Genomic DNA, 22,536 nt, shown 5'->3' with positions numbered 1-22,536 from the left:
TCAAGAAAAACTTGGACGGGTTCATGGATGAGAGGGGTGTGGAGGGATATGGTCCAAGTGCAGGTCAGTGGGACTAGGCAAAAAATGGTTCGGCACAGACAAGAAGGGCCAAAATGCCTGTTTCTGAGCTGTAATTTTCTATGGTTCTATGGGACCAAAACTGCACACAGTATTCCAGCTGCGGCCTCACCAATGCCTTGTACAGATGCAGTAAGACTTCTCTGCTTTTATATTCCATCCCCCTCGCGATAAATGCCAACATCCCATTTGCCTTCTTGATCACCTGTTGTACCTGCAGACTGAGTTTTTGCGACTCATGCACAAGGACTCCCAGGTCCCTTTGCACAGTAGCATGTTGTAATTTTTTCCATTTAAATAATAATCCAATTTGCTATTATTTCTTCCAAAGTGAATAACCTCACATTTGCCAACGTTATACTCCATCTGCCAGATCCTCGCCCACTCACTCAACCTATCCAAATCTCTCTGCAGACCTTCCGCTTCCTCCACGCAATTCACTTTCCCACTTATCTTCGTGTCGTCAGCAAACTTTGTTACCCTACACTCAGTCCCCTCCTCCAGATCATCTATGTAAATAGTAAACAGTTGAGGCCACAGTACCGATCCCTGCGGCATGCCACTAGTCACCATCTGCCAACCAGAAAAGCACCCATTTATTCCAACTCTCTGCTTCCTGTCGGATAGCCAATCCCCAATCCACGCTAACACCCTAGCCCCAACTCCGTGTGCCCCAATCTTCTGCAGCAACCTTTTGTGAGGCACCTTATCGGATGCCTTTTGGAAATCCAAAAACACCACATCCACCGGTTCCCCTCCGTCAACTGCACTAGTCACATCTTCATAAAAATCCAGTAAGTTCGTCAAACACGACTTTCCTCTCATGAATCCATGCTGCGTCTGTTTAATCGAACCATTCTTATCCAGATGGCCCACTATTTCTTCTTTAATGATGGATTCCAGCATTTTCCCAACTACAGACGTTAAGCTAACCGGCCTGTAGTTACCCGCCTTTTATCTACTTCCTTTTTTAAACAGCGGCGTAATAGTAGCCGTTTTCCAGTCAGCCGGCACTACCCAGAGTCCAATGAATTTTGATAAATAACCACTAATGCATCCGCAATTACCTCTGACATTTCTTTCAGTACCCTGGGATGCATTCCATCCGGGCCCGGGGACTTGTCCACCTTCAGTCCCGTTAGTCTACCAAGCACTGCCTCTCTAGTAACAATAATTGTATTGAGTACCTCTCCTCCTACCAACACTCGATCGTTAATATTCGGTAAACTATATGTGTCTTCCACCGTGAAGACCGACACAAAAAACCTATTTAACGTCTCAGCCATTTCCTCATTTCCCACTATTAAATCCCCCCTCTCGTCCTCCAAGGGTCCAACATTCACTCTTGCCACTCTATTCCTTTTTATATATTTGTAAAAACTTTTACTATTATTTTTTATATTTAGAGCTCGTTTAGTTTCATAATCTATCTTTCCTTTCTTTATCGCTTTCTTAGTCATTCTTTGTTGTTTTTTAAAGCTTTCCCAATCTTCTAAGTCTCCACTATTTTTGGCCACACTGTACGTATCGGTTTTTAATTTAATACTCTCCTTTATTTCCTTCGTTATCCACGGCTGGCTATCCCTATTCTTACAGTCCTTCTTTATCACCGGAATATATTTTTGCTGAGTACTGAAAAAGACCTCCTTAAAAATCCTCCATTGTTCCTCAGCTGTCCTACCTACCAGTCTGCTCTCCCAGTCCACCCTAGCCAATTCAGCCCTCATCCTATCGTACTCCCCTCTGTTCAAGCAGAGGACATTGGTTTGGGACCCTACTTTCTCCCCCTCCATCTGCACCAGAAATTCGACCATATTGTGATCACTCGACCCAAGAGGGTCCTTCACAAGAAGATCCTTAATTCTACCTGTCTCGTTACACATTACAGGAACAACAGGACACTGATTTAAATAACTGAGAAAAGAACCAGGGAGAAGATGAGAATTTTTTTAAGCAATGTTTTTTTTTTAATCATCTGAAAGGCATTGCCAGAAAAGATGCTGGAAATGGATAGAACAGTCACTTTCATAGAATTATTGAATCCATACAGGGCAGAAGGAGGCCATTCAGCCCATCAAGCCTGCATTCACAACAAGCCCACCCAGGCTCTATCCCTGTAACCCCACATATTTACCCTGCTAGTCCCCCTGACACTAAGGGACAATTTAGCATGGCCAGTCCACCTAACCAGCACATCTTCGGACTGTGGGAGCACCCGGGAAGAAACTTATGCAGACACAGGGAGAAAGTACAAACTGCATACAGACAGTGACCCTAGGGTGGAATTGAACCTGGGTCCCTGGCGCTGAGAGACTGCAGTGCTAACCACCGTGCCACCCCAAAAAGGAGTTGGATATATACTTGAAAAATAAACATTTGTAGAGGTATGGGGAAGGATATGGAAGTGGGGCTAATTGGGTAGTTCTTTCAAAAAGCCAGCGTTGGTATATCAGGACAAACAGGCCAGCTGTGTGCTCTGCAATTCCAAGGCACTGTTCTGGGCGGCATACCCCCAAATAGACAATTTTGGTCAATGCCTCCGGGAACAACGCAACACAAAGATTAAACGTCAAAAGTGGCAATGCTTTTAAAAGCAATGTCAGACTGAACAGCAGAAATGCTCATGTCCACTTTGTACATGGCAGCATGTCATTCAGCAGCTTTCACCACTTAAAATTGCTGCAATCTCAAGGCCATATATGTACATGCTTCCAAACAGAAGTTGTTTTCAAATGGAACAACCTTTTGCAGAAGTGCTATGTAATACAGAACAGGGCGATTTCTACAGCACATGGTGATGCAGAAACACTTCCTCATATCTGTATCAGTGGTCATTTCTCAGCCATGCACTAGATGGCGGGCTACACAATAAGTTGCTCCCCTGTGCACTGTTGGGAACATGTCTGCTGAAAATGTCTGTTTCCTGACAGAGAGTCCTTATGGCACAGAGAAAGCTGCCTTCACGAAATCAAGAATGCAAGGACGGGGATATAAAAAGCAGAGAGACAATAGCGCTTTAACATTCTCACTGCAAAAATATAAATCTACATTGCCCAGATACTACTGTACAAAACGCGTCACGGAATTTATAGTAAAAATCTACACCATGTTGATCCCATTTGATGCTTTTCAGCGTTTTCCTTTTAATGAACTATAATCGGATTGGCTGCAAAGGGTTCTAAATGCTCCTGTTATCAATTACCCAGAATCAAAGATAAGTTTCCAACTAATTCTTCTGACCACAAAAATTGTGATTTGTGGATAATTAGAGCTCTGCTTGGAGGAGAATCCCTTGTATGAATTTCCTTCCCTCTCTGAGTCTTGCATCCCTGTGCCTCTCTACATTTACATAGCACTCTCTCATTTTACTGCCATCGTTTTTTTTAACCATGTATTTCACCATTAGCATTAGAAGCAACAAAAGGTTTCCAACATGAAACAGAGTGAATCAAATTGCTAATGTCGAATGCAGATGACCGTATAAAACGTGGTATTTTCCACACATTTTGTTTTGAATGTTTCATGAGAGACTCAATCACATTTGTTACACTTACAATACAAAAATATTTCTAATAAATGTCATTTCAATTATTACTATTAAACACAGTGTCGTATAGGACTAGTTTTTACTTGAATTCATTTTTACAATGCAAAAGTTTTTAAATGAGAGCACCCCTATGCCAAGCAAGGTATTCATTAAGCATGCAGTGTGAAATTAATAGGTTCAAAGCAAATGCTCACTTTAAACAAATTCACATACTGTCCATTAACAATTTTTTAAGTGCTTCATTTGGTTGCCTTTTATATATAAACTGAACTGTGCGGATGCTAACTAACAAAACACAACCTTTGTAGTTACAGACACCTCAGTTCTGACAGATACAGACAAAAAGATTTATTGAACCTCAGTCACTTGCAATATAGGCACATAACTTCCTGATTTTCCAGCATCTGATTTGAGGGGGGAACCCCAAAGATGTGCTGGAGAATCCCTCTTGGAAGTTCCCAAGGGTTTACTCGGCAAATGTCTAGAAGCGTTAATCCCCCCTGGACAATTGCACTAAGCTGGGAGCCATCCAACAAAACAACTTAAATTGACAACATCGGATGGTTCTGCCAGTGTTATACTAATAGTTACTATGAAAGAGTTAAAAGAATTAAAGGCATTTCTAACTTCAGTGTAACTATTTTAAAGACACAGACAAAGGCCCACATGGGACGCCTCACCAAACTCCCATGGGACTCCCGCACGCCCCCAGCTATAGTAACATTCGTGCCACATAACTGCCATATAATGACCATCTCCAATAAGAGAATCTAACCATCACCCCTTAACATTCAATGGCGTTGCTAATGATCCTCAGAAGATACATTCATGTTTCATATTCCGGGATGACGTCTACCAGGGACATTTCTCATCCCTGACATTCATGGGAACTCTGCTTGCAAATCAGACACTTGCCAAAACTAAAACACATCATGCCTTTTGCCTTTCGCTCTCTTATCTGTAGATGTACCTCTAGGCAGCCTCTAAGATAGCTGGGAAATCACACACTGGCCAATTATGGGCTTAACTCTGCAATGACAAGCATGCATCCCTATACTGAGCCAGATCACTTTAAAATAAATTAAATTTGAATCTTGAAGCTGTCGGGCATTTAGTTTTAACAATAATGTTCAGGGGAAATTTAGTTTTAACCGGGATTTATTCTACAAGAGTTGATATTCAATAGGTTCCACTGAATAACACACCACAGCTTTGGGCAGAGCAATTTCTTCTTCCTTTCTTGCAAAAGCTCTCTTTTATAAACTTTGGTTGCACAATCACTTCCTTCTATTTGGTCACAAGCCTGTGGTACAATCTTCAGGACATGTAAAGGGGAAGTGTATCTGACAGGGCCCCCGTGGAGTTCAATACTATACTCAGGCTGGAAATAGGAAACTCTGGGGAGTATCCCAAAACTCTCACCAGCCCATTGGAAGGCCACTTTCTCTTCCCTCCAAATCAAAATGTTTGACGTATGTAGAAATACACACACACTGAGGACAGACAGTTCATCACTCTGCGGTACAGATATTACTTTGTGTGATCAGAGTAAATTTTCGGCAGGGCTCAGATCATTAAAGGAGAAAGAGTGAGCAGTGTCTTGCTGGCATTTGGGATGAGCCAAGCTGCTTTCCTTCACCTCCGGAATACTGCCTTCTTACATCCTACCATCTTGTCCACTGCTACTGAACTCTTAATCTACCCATTCTTTGCTCTTGAGGTTTGAAGCTTAAAACACTCCTTTTGATGGGTTCCTCCCCTAACCTGCACAATTGATCAGAACTTTGTGACCTGTGACCTCTCCTGCAGTGAGCCCATCCTCCGAACTGGCGAACTGCACCAGTAAATCGATAATATTCTCAGTCTCCCTTTGAAACACCTCCAGTTCTTTGCTCCTTCTTCAGCAATCTGACCCTTTTTAGTTGTACACTGCATCAAGTAGCCTTTACTTCTTTGACACCAGCTCTAAAAACATGGTTAATTCATTTTAATAAATGAAATGTATGTTTTCTTGCCATCATGTTGCTGACTAGTAATGAAAATTATGGGAGTTTAGAACTTGGCCTATACGTGGTAAGAATGCTCCGTTAATAATGTGGGGGTGCAAGTTGGAAGGCTGTTTTCCAGTTACTTCCAACCAAATCGGAATCTTCCTCTCTAAATCTTTCCATCTCTCTGCCTTTCCTTCCGGCTTCGAAGTCCCTCAAAACCTAAATCTTTACCTGAATCGTAACTCGTCCTAATTCCCCCCACTAGCTGGCTCAGCATCCAGTTTCCTTACACTTAACTGTGAAGTGGATCGGACTGTTTCTTTTAGATTGAAATCCACTGGATCCAGGACGAGCCACTCGGTCCACCTCATCCTTAGAGCAGCCAGCGGTTTGCAGCAGCTGTCTACCTCACTCCGAAGGAGCAGAATGTGAGAATGGTCACAAAGCGGCAACAGTGCCATACACTAGTGAACCCATCTGGATTATTAATGTCCTTTAGGGATGGAAATCTGCCGTCCTTGCCCGGTCTGGCCTACATGTGTCTCCAGAGCCACAGCAACGTGGTTGACTCTCAACTGCCCTTGAGCGAATGGGGATGGGTAATAAATGCTGGCCAGCCAGTGACGCCCAGTCCCATGAATGAATTTTAAAAAAGCTACATCACATTCTACAAACACTGCAGCCTGTCGCATTTTACATAACTTCACCTCCAAATGCTATACAAACTAATGATATTGCAGCATACAAAGTTTAGACCATAATACATTGGAGCAGAATTAGACCACTCGGCCCATCGGGTCTGCCCCACCACTCAATCATGGCTGATATTTTTCTCATCCCCATTCTCCTGTCTTTTCCCCATAACCCCCGATTCCCCTTATTAATCAAGAACCTATCTATCTCTGTCTTTAAGAACTCAATGACCTGGCCTCCACAGCCTTCTGCGGCAAAGAGTTCCACAGATTCACCACTCTCTGGCTGAAGAAATTCCTCCTCATCTCTGTTTTAAAGGATCGTCCCTTTAGCCTGAGGTTGTGCCCTCTGATTCTAGTTTTTCCTACTAGTGGAAACATCTTCTCCACGTCCACTCTATCCAGGCTTCACAGTATCCTGTAAGTTTCAATAAGATCCCCCCTCATCCTTCCAAACTCCAACGAGTACAGACACAGAGTCCTCAACCGTTCCTCATACGACAAGCTCTTCATTCCAGAGATCATTCTTGTGAACCTCCTCTGCACCCTTTCCAAGCCCCGCACATCCTTCCTTAGATATGGGGCCGAAAACTGCTCACAATACTCCAAATGGGGTCTGACCAGAGCCTTATACAGTCTCAGTAGTACATCCCTGCTCTTGTATTCTAGCCCTCTTGACATGAATGCTAACATTGCATTTGCCTTCCTAACTGCTGACTGAACCTGCACGTTAAACTTAAGAGAATCTTGAACAAGGACTCCCAAGTCCCTTTGTGTTTCTGATTTCCTAAGCATTTTCCCATTTAGAAAATAGTCTATGCCTCCATTCCTCCTTCCAAAGTGCATAACCTCACACTTTTCCACATGGTATTCCATCTGCCACTTCTTTGCCCACTCATCTAACCTGTCCAAGTCCTTCTGCAGCACCGCCCCCCCCCCCCCCCCCCCCCGCTTCCTCTATATTACCTGTCCTTACATCTTATCATCTGCAAACTTAGCAACAGAGCCTTCAGTTCCTTCCTCCAAATCATTAATGTCTATTGTGAAAAGTTGTGGTCCCAGCACTGACCCCTGAGGCACACTAGTCACCGGCTGCCATCCTGAGAAAGACCCTTTCTCCCCACTCTCTGCCTTCTACAAGTCAGCCAATCCTCTATCCATACCAGGATCTTACCATTAACACCATGGGCTCTTAACTTATTTAACAGTCTCTTATCCCGCACCTTGTCAAAGGCCTTTTGGAAATCTAAATAAATCACGTCCACTGGTTCTCCTTTATTTAACTTCCTTGTTACCTCCTCAAAAGAACTCTAACAGATTTGTCAGACATGACCTCCCCTTGACAAAGTCGTGCTGACTCAGTCCTATTTTATCATGCACCACCAAGTACTCTGCGACCTCATCTTTAATAATGGACTCTAAAATCTTGCCAGTGACTGAAGTCAGGCTAACCGGCCTATAATTTCCCATCTGCTGCCTCCCTCCCTTCTTAAACAGCGGTGTTACATTAGTTACTTTCCAGTCCTCTGGTACCCTCCCTGCCTCCAGTGATTCCTGAAAGATCACCACCAATGCCTCCACAATTTCCTCAGCTATCTCTTTTAGAATCCTGGGGTGTAGTCCATCCGGTCCAGGTGACTTACCACCTTCAGACCTTTCAGTTTCCCCAGAACCTTCTCCTTAGTGATGGCCACTATGCCCACCTGTGCCCCCTGACTCTCCTGGAGCTCTGGCATCCCACTGGTGTCTTCCACTGTGAAGACTGATGCAAAGTAACTATTCAGTTCCTCTGCCATTGCTTTGTTTCCTATTATTACTTCTCCAGCCTCATTTTCCAGTGGCCCAATGGCTATTTTTGTCTCTCTCTTACCTTTTACATATTGAAAAAAAACTCTTCCTATCTTCTTTTATATTAGTAGCTAGCTTACACTCATATTTCATCTTCTTCCCCCCTTATTGCTTTTTTAGTTGTCCTCTGCTCGCTTTTAAAGGCTTCCCACTAATCCTTGCCACTTTGTATGCTTTTTCTTTATGCTGTCCTTAACTTCCCTCGTCAGCCATGGATGCCTCGTTCTCCCCTCAGCATGTTTCCTCCTCCTTGGAATGAATTTCTGTTATGCCTCCCGAATAACTCTCAAAAACTCCTGCCATTGCTGTTCCACTGTCTTCCCTGCCAGGCTCCCTTTCCAATCAACTCTGGCCAGCTCCTCCCTCATGTCTTTGTAGTTACCTTTATTTAATTGGAACACTGTTACATCTGACTCCAGCTTCTCCCTCTCAAACTGCAGGGTAAATTCTATCATATGGTATCATGGTAGGTTGGTGCAAAAGGTTGGATCTCATGGGATAAAGGGGGAGGTGGCTAGATGGGTGGAAAACTGGCTTGGTCACAGAATAAGAAGTCTCACAACACCAGGTTAAAGTCCAACAGATTTATTTGGTAGCAAATACCATAAGCTTTCGGAGCACTGCTCCTTCGTCAGATGGAGTGGAAATGCGCTCTCAAACAGTGCACAGACACAGAAATCAAGTTACAGAATACTAATTAGAATGCAAATCTCTACAGCCAGCAAGGTCTCAAAGGTACAGACAATGTGGGTGGAGGGAGCATTCAACACAGGTTAAAGAGATGTGTATTGTCTCCAGACATGGTACATTGGGGAAACCATGCAGACGCTACGACAACGGATGAATGAACACCGCTCAACAATCACCAGGCAAGACTGTTCTCTTCCTGTGGGGGAGCACTTCAGCAGTCACGGGCATTCAACCTTGGATCTTCAGGTAAGCATTCTCCAAGGCGGCCTTCACGACACACGACAGCGCAGAGTCGCTGAGCAGAGACTGATAGCCAAGTTCCGCACACATGAGGACGGCCTAAACCGGGATGTTGGATTTATGTCCATTATCAGTAACACCCACAGCTTGCCCCTGGTCTTGCAGAATCTTACTAGCTGTTCTGTCTGGAGACAATACACATCTCTTTAACCTGTGTTGAATGCTCCCTCCACCCACATTGTCTGTACCTTTAAGACCTGGCTGGCTGTAGAGATTTGCATTCTAATTAGTATTCTGTAACTTGATTTCTGTGTCTGTGCACTGTTTGAGAGCACATTTCCACTCCATCTGACGAAGGAGCAGTGCTCTGAAAGCTTATGGTATTTGCTACCAAATAAATCTGTTGGACTTTAACCTGGTGTTGTGAGACTTCTTACTGTGTTCACCCCAGTCCAACGCCAGCATCTCCACATCTTGGTCACAGAAGACAGAGGGTGGTAGTGGAAGGGTCTTTTTTCGGCTGGATGCCTGTGACTAGTGGTGTTCCGCAGGGCTCTGTATTGGGACCTCTGCTGTTCATGATTTATATAAACGATCTGGAAGAAGGTGTAACTGGGGTGATCAGTAAGTTTGCAGACGACACGAAAATGGCTGGACCTGCAGATAGTGAGGAACATTGTCAGAGGCTACAGAAGGATATAGATAGGCTGGAAATTTGGGCAAAGAAATGGCAGATGGAGTTCAATCCAGATAAATGCGAAGTGATGCATTTTGGTAGAACTAACGTAGGGGGGAGCTATATGATAAATGGCAGAACCATAAAGGATGTAGATACGCAGAGGAACCTGGGTGTGCAAGTCCACGGATCCTTGAAGGTGACGTCACAGGTGGAGAAGGTAGTGAATAAGGCATATGGCATGCTTGCCTTTATAGGACGGGGCATAGAGTATAAAAGTTGGGGTCTGATGTTGCAGTTGTATAGAACGTTGGTTCGGCCGCATTTGGAATACTGCGTCCAGTTCTGGTCGCCACACTACCAGAAGGACGTGGAGGCTTTAGAGAGAGGGCAGAGGAGGTTTACCAGGATGTTGCCTGGTATGGAAGGGCTTAGTTATGAGGAGAGATTGGGTAAACTGGGGTTGTTCTCACTGGAAAGACGGGAGGATGAGGGGTGACCTAATAGAGGTGTATAAAATTATGAAAGGCATAGATAGGGTGAACGATGGGAAGCTTTTTCCCAGGTCGGTGGTGATGTTCACGAGGGGTCATAGGTTCAAGGTGAGGGGGAGGAGGTTTAACACGGATATCAGAAGGATGTATTTTACACAGAGGGTGGTGCGGGTCTGGAATGCGCTGCCGGGCAAGGTGGTGGAGGCGGACACACTGGGAACGTTTAAGACTTATCTAGATAGCCATATGAACGGAGTGGGAATGGAGGGATACAAAAGAATGGTCTAGTTTGGACCAGGGAGCGGCGTGGGCTTGGAGGGCCGAAGGGCCTGTTCCTGTGCTGTATTGTTCTTTGTTCTTATTGTGGTCACTGCTCCCTAAGGGTTCCTTCACCTTAAGTTCCTGAATCAAGTCTGCCTCATTACACATCACCAAATCCAGAATTGTCTGTTCCCTAGAAGGCTGTGTCACAAACTGCTCCAAAAAACCATCTCTTAGACATTCCACAAATTCCTTTTCTTGGGTACTACCTACCTGATTTTCCCAGTCTGCATATTGAAGTCCCCCATGATTATTTAATATTGCCTTTTCTATCTCCTGATTTATTTTCTGCCCCACATCCTGACGACTGCCGTACATAACTCCCATCAGGGTCTTTTTACCTTTGCGATTCCTCAACTCTACCCACAGAGATTCTATGCCTTCTGATCCTATATCACTTCTTGCTATTGATTTAACTTCATTTCTTACTAACAATGCAACCCCCCCCCCTTTGCCCATCTGCCTGTCCTTCCGATAGGACACATATCCTTGGATATTTAGATCCCAGCCCTGATCTCCTTGCAGCCACGTCTCTGTGAAACCCACAACATCGTACCGGCCAATTTCAATGTGTGTAACAAGCTCATTGACCTTGTTCTGTATACTGCGCGCATTCGGGTACAACACCCTCAGTCCCGCATTGACTACCTCCCTTCTCATACTTGTCACCTTTTTTGCTCTGCCTGAAGTTAGATTCCTGCCACCTTCTATACTCTCTGTTCTATTACGAGGTCTGGAAACTTTACTAACCTCTCCTGAGCCCTCAGCTCCTTTAACCTGCACTTATGGAAGATAAAATTGTATTAGTCCTTTGCCAAGATGCTCCAGGAGCTCATTTCTGAAGCAGATCGAAGGGGCTGGTTAAGATATTGAATGCATGTAAAACTGACTGATGCTTGGATAGCTCGTGCAGTTAAGCAAAGGCTGTGTCTATGAGAGACTTCTGTAGATTTGGCTGATTTGAGCAGACAAACCTTTGATGCTGCATATAGTCCACCACCTACTACACGGTAACCTCCTACCACAAGGTGAAGTTATGTAAAATGCAGTAGGCTACAAAAATTTTAGATACCTTTGTTGGGTGCAATGCAGCAATTCCCCAATAATTCTTCAAGACACCAACAGTATATCTAGCCAAATTCGGATAAGAGTAAAACCTTATTATATTGATCCTTGCCACCTGTCCTTGGGTTTGCCAAAATGAGCAAGCCATGACTACAGTGGATAGTCTTCTCTCCCCGACTTTTCCTGACCCTTTAAATTGTCATAAAATCATAAAATGGATCAATTATGACAACTGCCAAAATTGTGGAGCATTCAGATTGATGATTTTGTACCTGTGGTCACAAACTAGCTGCACAACGAAGAGGTGGAAACTCATTCTGTTCGTGAAAATAGTAAAAGAATGGAGGCTGGTATTCGTACGGATAATAATGCACTTTGGAGATGCCAACCAGGAAGTAAAAGGAAAGGGGCTTCTTTTCAATTGGGAAAACAGAAATCAAGGCAGCTGCATAAACAAGGCACCTGTGACCTGCATTAAGGAAGTGTGCATAGCAGGTTGGAATATTGAGTAGACATTTCCTGCTTTCCCATATATTGCATAAGTATCAGCTTAACTGTAACTAAAATAAGAAGCCCAGCTGCTGAATAAATTTGGAAGAATTTACACAGTTCCATGTTTGTCTCTTTGAGGTAGCTCAGCCTCCAAATACATGTACTAAATTTTTTTTTCAGGTAAAAAATATCTGGGAATACACTAATAGCTGCATTGGGGCATGTCATCATTCATTGCCAGAAGTGTAAATACACCTGTCTAGCATACCACCTGCAATCCCCATTCTTCTGAATCTACATCAGAGGATTGCTTTTTGAGATAACAATTGCTTCATTCACAGACATACACAACAGTCATTCCCCAAGCTCGTTTCTTGAACAAGTTTATAAGTTTATTTATTAGTCACAAGTAAGGCTTACATTAACAACTGCAATGAAGTTACTGTGAAATTCCCCTAGTCGCCACAGTCCAGCACCTGTTCGGGTCAACGCACCTAACCAGCACGTCTTTCAGACTGTGGGAGGAAACCTACGCAGACATGGGGAGAATGTGCAAACTCCACATAGACAGTGACCCAAGCCAGGAATCGAACCTGGGTCCCTGGCGCTGTGAAGCAGCAGTGCTAACCACTTTGCCACTGTGCTGCTATGGAGTGGACACTATGTCACTATGTGTCCAAGTCCAATGCCGACATCTCCACACTCTGACAAAAGTGACACTATGGAGTAGAAATTGCTCTTGGGTACTAGTTTTTTTTGTGTGTGTGCAGTAGTCACCAAGCCAGGCAATAGCCTCTGTAGTGGCTAAATGGAGCTCTTTGTGCCCTCTGCTGAATGTTATCAGGGGGCAGTCTTCAATGAGAAGTCATTGATAGGGGTGCAGCACAGCTGCCATCTGGGTTCCCTGCAAGGCTCCACTTTTTTTTGAAGTTTATTTATGAGTCACAAGTAAGGCTTACATTAACACTGCAATGAAGTTATTGTGAAATTCCCCTAGTCGCCACACTACGGCACCTGTTCAGGTCAGTGCACCTAACCAGCACGTCTTTCAGACTGTGGGAGGAAACTGGAACACCCGGAGGAATCCCACGCAGACACGGGGTGAACATGCAAACTCCGCACAGACAGTGACCCAAGCCGGAAATCAAACCCGGGTTCCAGGTGCTGTGAGGCAGCAGTGCTAACCACTGTGCCACACCAACTTGTGCCAATTTGCTGCACAAAGGCCTTGGCCAGTGCAGAAACGGTAGAGGAATGCCCAGTGTTGGCGTGGCAGGTTGAAGCCGGGCGGGCAGGCTATGGGATCTGTGATGAGCAAGTGGATTTTAATGGTGGGGTGTGGGTTCCATTCCTGCTGCCATAGGGTCTCTGCTGTTATTCCTTGGCACAGTGTTCTTAGCCACACAGGCTGACACAATGGTATGAATACGAAGCAAGTTCTACCATGCCATGGAATTGAATATCATGCGAGACATGGAACAGCTGGCTCAGTTTTCTACTAACATCTGAGATGAACCTCTAACTCAAAGCAGGTTTTGTGGTAAGGTTACTATAAATTGAGTCAGAGAGCGGAGATTTCCTGCAGACTTTGGGGACTCTGACATTGGGACCAAAAGGCTGCAGTTGCTGCCAGGCAGACTGGAACATTAATCTTCCAGGAGGTGGTCTTGGAGATTGCCATCCTAATAAGGTGGACTCCAGTACTGCCAGCCCTATCAGAAGCCAGTATTGGTGGGCATTGCTGAGGCAGGTTACAGACCATAGTGGCGCCGCCTTATTGCAGAACATTGACCAAACAACTGGCACCCATACTGGTAGATGAATTGGGTTGTAGGGGAAACATCTCCATTTGATCAGTCTCTGCACGATTGCTGTTTATTATAAATGCAGCCTCTTTGCTGCATGTAGCCTCTGACTCCAATGTTCTCCCCCACACCCCAGCATACCAGAAGGAGGCCACCACCATTGAGTGGGTGACCTCTACATGCGATGGGAAGGCCCCCCAGCAAGGTGGCAGAAATTCATCCCCAAACTGGGCCTCAACCATCTTAACAGGCTGCCCACCTCTGTGAATTGGGCAGCTGACCTAGTTCCCAGGTGGTCCTAGTAACCTAGTCATTGATTTGTTTCCAGACAGAAACAAGCCATTTCACTCAGCACAGTCTGCGCTCCCTCTGGAACATACCGCATGGTGCTCCAGCAGCTATCATGGCCACGTGCAAAAACAGTAAGAAGTCTCACAACACCAGGTTAAAGTCCAACAGGTTTATTTGGCACTAGCTTTCGGAGTCTCAGGCTCCTTCATCAGGTGAGTGAGGACGTGCAAAAAGCCCATGTCCTGAGTGTTCACACTTGTGTTGTATTGCTTGTTCTACTGATATAATTCAGGTGAATATTCTAAAAGCAGGTAAAGAACCTCACATAATAAAAGGAGCAGGACAGCATGTGTAATCCCAGGACGGATATGCTGATCTTCCTCAGGTTTTAGCAGCAGTGGATATTCAGGACTTTTTTCTAAACCAGTAATACCAGGTCCCAGGTGTCCACTGATTTATGCAAAAAGCTAATTATCATGAGTTTGGGGTTTTTGACACTTGCTGCAGTATTCCTGTAAATCACCATTACAGTAAAGAGTCATTCAATTTAGCTTACAACTTAATTATGTTCTGCATGTGTTAATGTGTAGATATTCCTTTCATAAAGTTTTCAGTGTCATCACTAGGCTTTCATTACAGTAGTATGTGTAATTTCATATGTCTACAACCTGGAGAAGCACCCAGCAGTGTAATAATAGATTTTTTTCCCCCAAAATGCAGGTAGTTTCTGGTTGTCACTGATGCCGATGGTGCTGGCTACAATGTTCACACAATATGCATCACACAATTGCTATTTTTACTCATTTACGTACTTAGTCCAATGAGTTTCTGATCAATATTGGCTCTTAAAATGTTAATAATGGAGGAATCAATAATGTCAATAATGTTAATACCACTGAATGTCATGGGGAGGTGATTAGATGCCTTCTTGTTGGAGATGGTCATTTCCTGGTATACAAGTGGCACAAAGGTCACTTGCTACTCAGCAGTCCAAGCCTCGAAGTTGTCCAGGGTTTGCTGCATCCCAGCATGGACTGCTTCATTCTCTGTGGCATTTCTAATGGAACTGAACACTGTGCAATCATCAGCAAACATCCCTGCTTCTGACCCTATGATAGAGACTTCAGCAGTTGAATATGGTTAGGCCAAGCACACTGCCCCGAGGAATCACAACCATCTTTCTCTGTTCTAGGTTCGACTCCGTCAGTGGAGTGGCTTCCCTCCATCCCCACCACCTCAGTTCTCATTGACTCTAATCACAAATCAGCCAAATACTACCTTGATGTCACACTCACCTCACCTCCAGAATCCAACCCCTTTGTTTATCATTGGATCAAGGATATAACAAGGCTTGGTGAAGTGAGGATTGGTTATCAGGTTATTGATGGCTAAGTGTTACTTGATAGCAATGCCAACAACTCCTTTCGTCACTTTGCTGATGAGGCAGCAATTGATTGGATTAAATTTGACCTGTTCTTTGTGGACAGAACATACCTGGGTGGCACAGTAGCACAGTGGTTAGCACTGCTGCTTCACAGCTCCAGGGACCTGGGTTTGATTCCCGGCTTGGGTCACTGTCTGTGTGGAGTTTGCACATTCTCCTCGTGTCTGCGTGGGTTTCCTCCGAGTGCTCCGGTTTCCTCCCACAGTCCAAAGATGTGTGGGTTAGGTTGATTGACCATGCTACAATTGCCCCTTAGTGTCCTTAGCAGGTAAATATGTAGGAATATGTGAGTAGGGCCTGGGTGGGATTGTGGTCGGTACAGACTCGATGGGCCAAATGGCCTCTTTCTGCACAGTAGGGTTTCTATGATTTCACCTGGGCAATTTTCCACTCAGGTGGGCAGATGCTAGTATTGCAGCTATACTGGAACAGCTTGACTAGAGGCATAGCTAACTCTGGAGCAGGTGAGAGGATATTTATTGCGCAAGTATGATTCTTTAAATTGTGCTTTATATTTAACCTGTTAAATATAAAGTCTCGTTTAACTACCAGAAAATAAGTTTGAATACACAGGAAATTTCTTAGAGGCATTTTCATTTATATTATTTTTGGCCAAATGTGGCGTTCTTTTTATTCATTTGTGGGACATGGGCGTCACTGACGGGCCAGCATTTATTGCCCATCCCCAGTTGCCCTTGTTCAAGGAGGATATTTATTAGATTGTAAGGAGAGGCCAGGGCAGCATGTTTTTGCTCTCACCTGCAGATGTCTCAGTAGAGACTGGCAAAAACTTGGTCTCTCGAGAAAACCATACCCCTAGGGGTAGGAGAATGGAGATTACTAGGATTTACAACCGCATTTCAAACACAGATATCCTAGCAACAAATTCAACACTGCTAATAACTTGCTGCTTGTGTGGAAATTAATAACACGCTTTACTACAGAAGGAGATCCCTCTTCATCTAACAGTTTTGCTTTGACTATATTGTGCACCATTTAAACTTTCTGTCGATCCTTAGTTGGTCTCTTAACACCGTCCTGAGAGACTGCGCAGTGACAGCTTTGTGTCAAGTCAGCCTCGAGCAGACATGCAACATGCACAATGACAAACTGTGAAATTTGAAAGCAGACAGACTTTTCCCAACACTGTCACTGACCAAAAGACAAAGGTTTTACCAAGTACAACGGACAGAGATCAAACACCCAGTCTCGGGAACTTTTGTTAATTGCATTCAAATAATATAAAGAACAAAGAACAATACAGCACAGGAACAGGCCCTTCGGCCCTCCAAGCCCGCGCCGCTCCCTGGTCCAAACTAGACCATTCTTTTGTATCCCTCCATTCCCACTCCGTTCATGTGGCTATCTAGATAAGTCTTAAATGTTCCCAGTGTGTCCGCCGCCACCACCTTGCCCGGCAGCGCATTCCAGGCCCCCACCACCCTCTGTGTAAAATACGTCCTTCTGATATCCGTGTTAAACCTCCCCCCCCTCACCTTGAACCTATGACCCCTCGTGAACATCACCACCGACCTGGGAAAAAGCTTCCCATCGTTCACCCTATCTATGCCTTTCATAATTTTATACACCTCTATTAGGTCACCCCTCATCCTCCGTCTTTCCAGTGAGAACAACCCCAGTTTACCCAATCTCTCCTCATAACTAAGCCCTTCCATACCAGGCAACATCCTGGTAAACCTCCTCTGCACTCTCTCTAAAGCCTCCACGTCCTTCTGGTAGTGTGGCGACCAGAACTGGGCGCAGTATTCCAAATGCGGCCGAACCAACGTTCTATACAACTGCAACATCAGACCCCAACTTTTATACTCTATGCCCTGTCCTATAAAGGCAAGCATGCCATATGCCTTATTCACTACCTTCTCCACCTGAGACGTCACCTTCAAGGATCTGTGGACTTGCACACCCAGGTCCCTCTGCGTATCTACACCCTTTATGGTTCTGCCATTTATCGTATAGCTCCCCCCTACGTTAGTTCTACCAAAATGCATCACTTCGCATTTATCTGGATTGAACTCCATCTGCCATTTCTTTGCCCAAATTTCCAGCCTATCTATATCCTTCTGTAGCCTCTGACAATGTTCTTCACTATCTGCAAGTCCAGCCATTTTCATGTCATCCGCAAACTTACTGATCACCCCAGTTACACCTTCTTCCAGATCGTTTATATAAATCATGAACAGCAGAGGTCCCAATACAGAGCCCTGCGGAACACCACTAGTCACAGGCATCCAGCCGGAAAAAGACCCTTCCACTACCACCCTCTGTCTTCTGCGACCAAGCCAGTTCTCCATCCATCTAGCCACCTCCCCCTTTATCCCATGAGATCCAACCTTTTGCACCAACCTACCATGAGGGACTTTGTCAAACGCTTTACGAAAGTCCATATAGACAACATCCACGGCCCTTCCCTAGTCAACCATTCTCGTCACTTCTTCAAAAAACTCCACCAGGTTAGTGAGGCATGACCTCCCTCTCACAAAACCATGCTGACTGTCGTTAATGAGTTTATTCCTTTCTAAATGCGCATACATCCTATCTCTAAGAATCCTCTCCAACAACTTCCCGACCACAGACGTCAAGCTCACCGGCCTATAATTTCCCGGGTTATCCTTCCTACCCTTCTTAAATAACGGGACCACATTAGCTATCCTCCAATCCTCTGGGACCAGGCAAGACTGTTCTCTTCCTGTTGGGGAGCACTTCAGCGGTCACGGGCATTCGGCCTCTGATATTCGGGTAAGCGTTCTCCAAGGCGGCCTTCGCGACACACGACAGCGCAGAGTCGCGGAGCAGAAACTGATAGCCAGGTTCCGCACACACAAGGACGGCCTCAACCGGGATATTGGGTTTATGTCACACTATTTCACATAAATATTTCTGCTTTTTTCCTCCTGAGTCTTTATCATGCGATCCTAGAATCAGAATTTATGTCACACTATTTGTAACTCCCACAGTTGCGTGGACCTGCAGAGTTTCACTGGCTGTCTTGTCTGGAGACAATACACATCTTTTTAGCCTGTCTTGATGCTCTCTCCACTCCCATTGTTTTGTTTCTTAAAGACTGGATTAGTTGTAAGTATTCGCATTCCAACCATTATTCATGTAAATTGAGTCTGTGTCTTATAAGTTCTGTTTGTGAACAGAATTCCCACTCACCTGAAGAAGGGGCTCAGAGCCTCGAAAGCTTGTGTGGCTTTTGCTACCAAATAAACCTGTTGGACTTTAACCTGGTGTTGTTAAACTTCTTACTGACCTCACCTGTGTCCAGTGACGAGACAAAGATTTGCGTCAGAGGCCCAGCGATTTCACCTCTCGTCTCCCTGAGCAGCCTGGGATAGATTCCATCAGGCCCTGGGGATTTGTTAGTCTTTATATTCCCTAAAAAACCTAACACTTCCTCCCTTGTAATGGAGATTTTCTCTAACGGGTCAACACTCCCCTCCGAGACACTCCCAGTCAACACATCCCTCTCCTTTGTGAATACCGACGCAAAGTATTCATTTAGGATCTCCCCTACTTCTTTGGGCTCCAAGCATAATTCCCCACTTTTGTCCCTGAGAGGTCTGATTTTTTCCCTGACAACCCTTTTGTTCCTAACATATGAATAAAATGCCTTGGGATTCTCCTTAATCCTGTCTGCCAAGGACATTTCGTGACCCCCTTTTGCCCTTCTAATTCCTCGTTTGAGTTCTTTCCTACTTTCTTTGTATTCCTCCAGAGCTCCCTCCGTTTTTAGCTGCCTGGACCTAACGTACGCCTCTCTTTTCTTTATGACCAATCGCTCAATTTCCCTGGTTATCCACGGTTCTCGAATCCTACCCTTCCTATCCTTGTTTTTTACAGGCACATGCCTATCCTGCAGCCCTAACAACTGTTCCTTAAAAGACTCCCACATGCCAGATGTGGATTTACCCTCAAACAGCCTCTCCCAATCAACAGCTGCCAATTTCTGCCTAATCCCACTAAAGTTAGCCTTCCCCCAATTCAACACCTTACCCTTGGGACACCACTCATCCTTTTCCATCACTATCCTAAAGCTAACAGAATTGTGGTCACTATTTGCCACATGTTCCCCTACCAAAACTTTGAAGACCTGACCGGGCTCATTCCCCAGTACCAGGTCCAATCTAGCCCCCTCTCGAGTCGGGCTATCTACATATTGTTCCAAAGAACCTTCCTGTACGCATTTTACAAATGCCTCCCCATTCAGACTCCCAGCCCTACGCGATTTCCAATCTATACCAGGGAAATTGAAGTCTCCCACTACAAATTGTAGTCTCCCACTACAAATTGTAGTCTCCCACTATTGTAGTCTCCCACTATTGTAGTCTCCCACTATTGTAGTCTCCCACTACAAATATATCTTACCAAACATAGTAAAAGCTGATTAGTTTATCACAAAACCCGAGTATAGTTAGGAGTGATCAATGCATAACGCTTTCAGCAAATATTGACATTTACACCTCCTTACCACATGAACCATGAATGGTGATGGTTATTTAGTTTGGTACGGACATTTAAGGGACGCAAGCACCAAAGTTTTTCATTCAGCCACCAAACTAAAAGGTGTCGGGAGCTTGACTAGACTGAAAAGGCAAGTCATTCCTTCCTGCGCAAATTAGCATTAAACAAATGGCTGGCAATCAGGTGCAAGGATCTAAGAATTGCTTGAAAAGCATTTGGATGGGAAACGGTATTGATGATTTCACTGAGAAAAGTTGTTTAATAAGTCTGGCAAGGCTATATCCGAAACAACAGCCTAACATCTGACACAACATAGCAGGAATGGGCGCACAATGTTGGATAGACACAATCACCCCCCCCCTTCCCCCCCAAGGCCCATTAGGAATATTGGGGTTGCTCAACTGTTTGGATTGCCACTCAGCAGAGTGTAATATTAAATGTTACACACCAGCTGCTTATTGTGCAGTCAACAACATGTGCTTCACCTACCAGCACTAAAATCTACTGAGCTGCACATTAACGAATTAAGAGGCCAAGCCCAGTAAACTGATTAGATGCTTCCACCCCCACCCCCCCTCCACCCTGTTCAAACCTGGTTAGGAGCTCCCAGTTCAAAAGCTCTGGAGTATTGATGCATTAATCAGACATCCCTAAAAATAATACCATGATTTGCAAACAGAACAACAAATCAGCTGCCACCCAAGTAACGTGGATAAAGCAATTCTGACCATTACCCTACCATGTCAAGAACATTTCCTCTAAATTATCACTGCTCGTGCAGACATTTGACAGCACTGAATTGACTACCAATTACAAGCAGCTCAGCCGAATTACTTTTCCTTCACCAACCACAGATTTTTTAAAAAAATGATTTAACCCATTTAAATAACTGGCTTCCTTCACCAATTAGCAAATTAGTCCAAAAGCTAATTATAAACCTATTGATCTAAATAGTTTTCCCAGCCCCCATTCACCCAAACCAACCATGCGTTCACACCATAGGAGAATTTACTAATCACTGAGTTTCTAAAGCTGCGGACTGACTGTATTAAATATACGGAGCTTTCTACCCAATATTTAGTGCATTCCCTTCTCACACACCCCCACTTTTTTCTCTGTTAGTACAAAAGGCCACAAACTCAGAACATAAATGGCCCAGCAATTCATCACCAGATTTGGTTTGTCTACATCAACTATGCCTCGTCTTCTTTATCTAAATCCACTAATTATTCTCAGAATTTAGAAATTTAACCGCATAGAAGGCAGCGACATAGCCTGTGCTCGCTCTTTAGAAAAAATATCCAAATCATTCCGCAGCCCCATCCCTTCCCATTGTCCTGAAAATCTGTACTTTTTAAAAAAGATTTTATCCATTTTCCCTTTGAAAGTTCCCACTGAAATTGCTTCCGCAACCCTTTCATTCCAACTCGTGAGGTTAAAAATAATTCTCATCTTCCTTGTTGTTCTTTTGGCAATTACTTTAAATCTGAATCCTCTGGTTTGTCAGTCAGGATGAATTCTGAGTGGGGAACCTGTCAAGGTGCACACTGCCGGGTTAATTCTACAGCATGCAGGGAAACCAGTGCTTCTGCTCTTCACATCCAGATCTCTGCCCCTCCCCAGCCTTCGTAACTCATAATATTCAGGCCACTGTGTTTTCTAATAATATTCAAATAGATTTTAATGAGGTTTGCAGGAGGAAGTTCTTAAGCTGAGAGAACAGGACCCTGATACAAGAAGCACAAATCCAAATGTACTGACATTGGAGGCTGTCTAGGGAAGGTTCATTTGTTTGATGCCGGCTATGCAGGGATTTTCTTATCAGGAGAGGTCGAGTAGGTTGGACATGTACTCACCGGAGTTTAGAAGAATGAGTGGTGACCTTATCACAATTCTCAGGGGCTTGATAGGGCAGATGCTGAGAGGATGTTTCCTCTTGTGGGAGAGTCTAGAGCCAAAGGCATAATCACAGAGTGAGGGTGGCCCATTTAAAACAGAAATGAGGAGGAATTTCTTCTCTCAGAGGGTAGTGAATCTGTGGAATTCTTTACCGCAGAGGGTTGTAGAGGCTGGGTCATCAAATATGTTCAAGGCCGAGGTAGACAGATTTAAACCAGTATGGGAATCAAAGATTATAGAAATAAGGTGGGAAAGTGGAATTAATGATCATAGCAGACCAGTCATTAACTGATTGAATGGCGAAGCAGACTCAATGGGCCGAATGGTCTATTTCTGCTCTTATGTCTTATGGTCTTGGTGACAAATATCTCCAGGCAGCAAGGAATTAGTAATAACCTCATCTGATCATTTCCTGTTTGCTTCAGTTGATATTGTTCTTGTCTAAGTTTATTTCGCTAATAAGTGTGCCGCACACCGT

At 44.4% G+C, this 22,536-nt stretch overlaps 1 protein-coding gene across 2 annotated transcripts in view; it reads right to left on the bottom strand.

The window, feature by feature from the left end:
- The window catches only part of setd1ba (SET domain containing 1B, histone lysine methyltransferase a), a 191,686-nt gene that overhangs the window by 74,046 nt on the left and 95,104 nt on the right, over positions 1 to 22,536 (bottom strand). The window lies entirely within an intron of this gene.

Source organism: Mustelus asterias, chromosome 13 (assembly GCF_964213995.1).
Source record: "Mustelus asterias chromosome 13, sMusAst1.hap1.1, whole genome shotgun sequence".
Taxonomy (NCBI): Eukaryota; Metazoa; Chordata; class Chondrichthyes; order Carcharhiniformes; family Triakidae; genus Mustelus; species Mustelus asterias.
The sequence above is the reverse complement of the archived record's forward strand: the minus strand, read 5'-3'. Positions and strand labels throughout refer to the sequence as shown.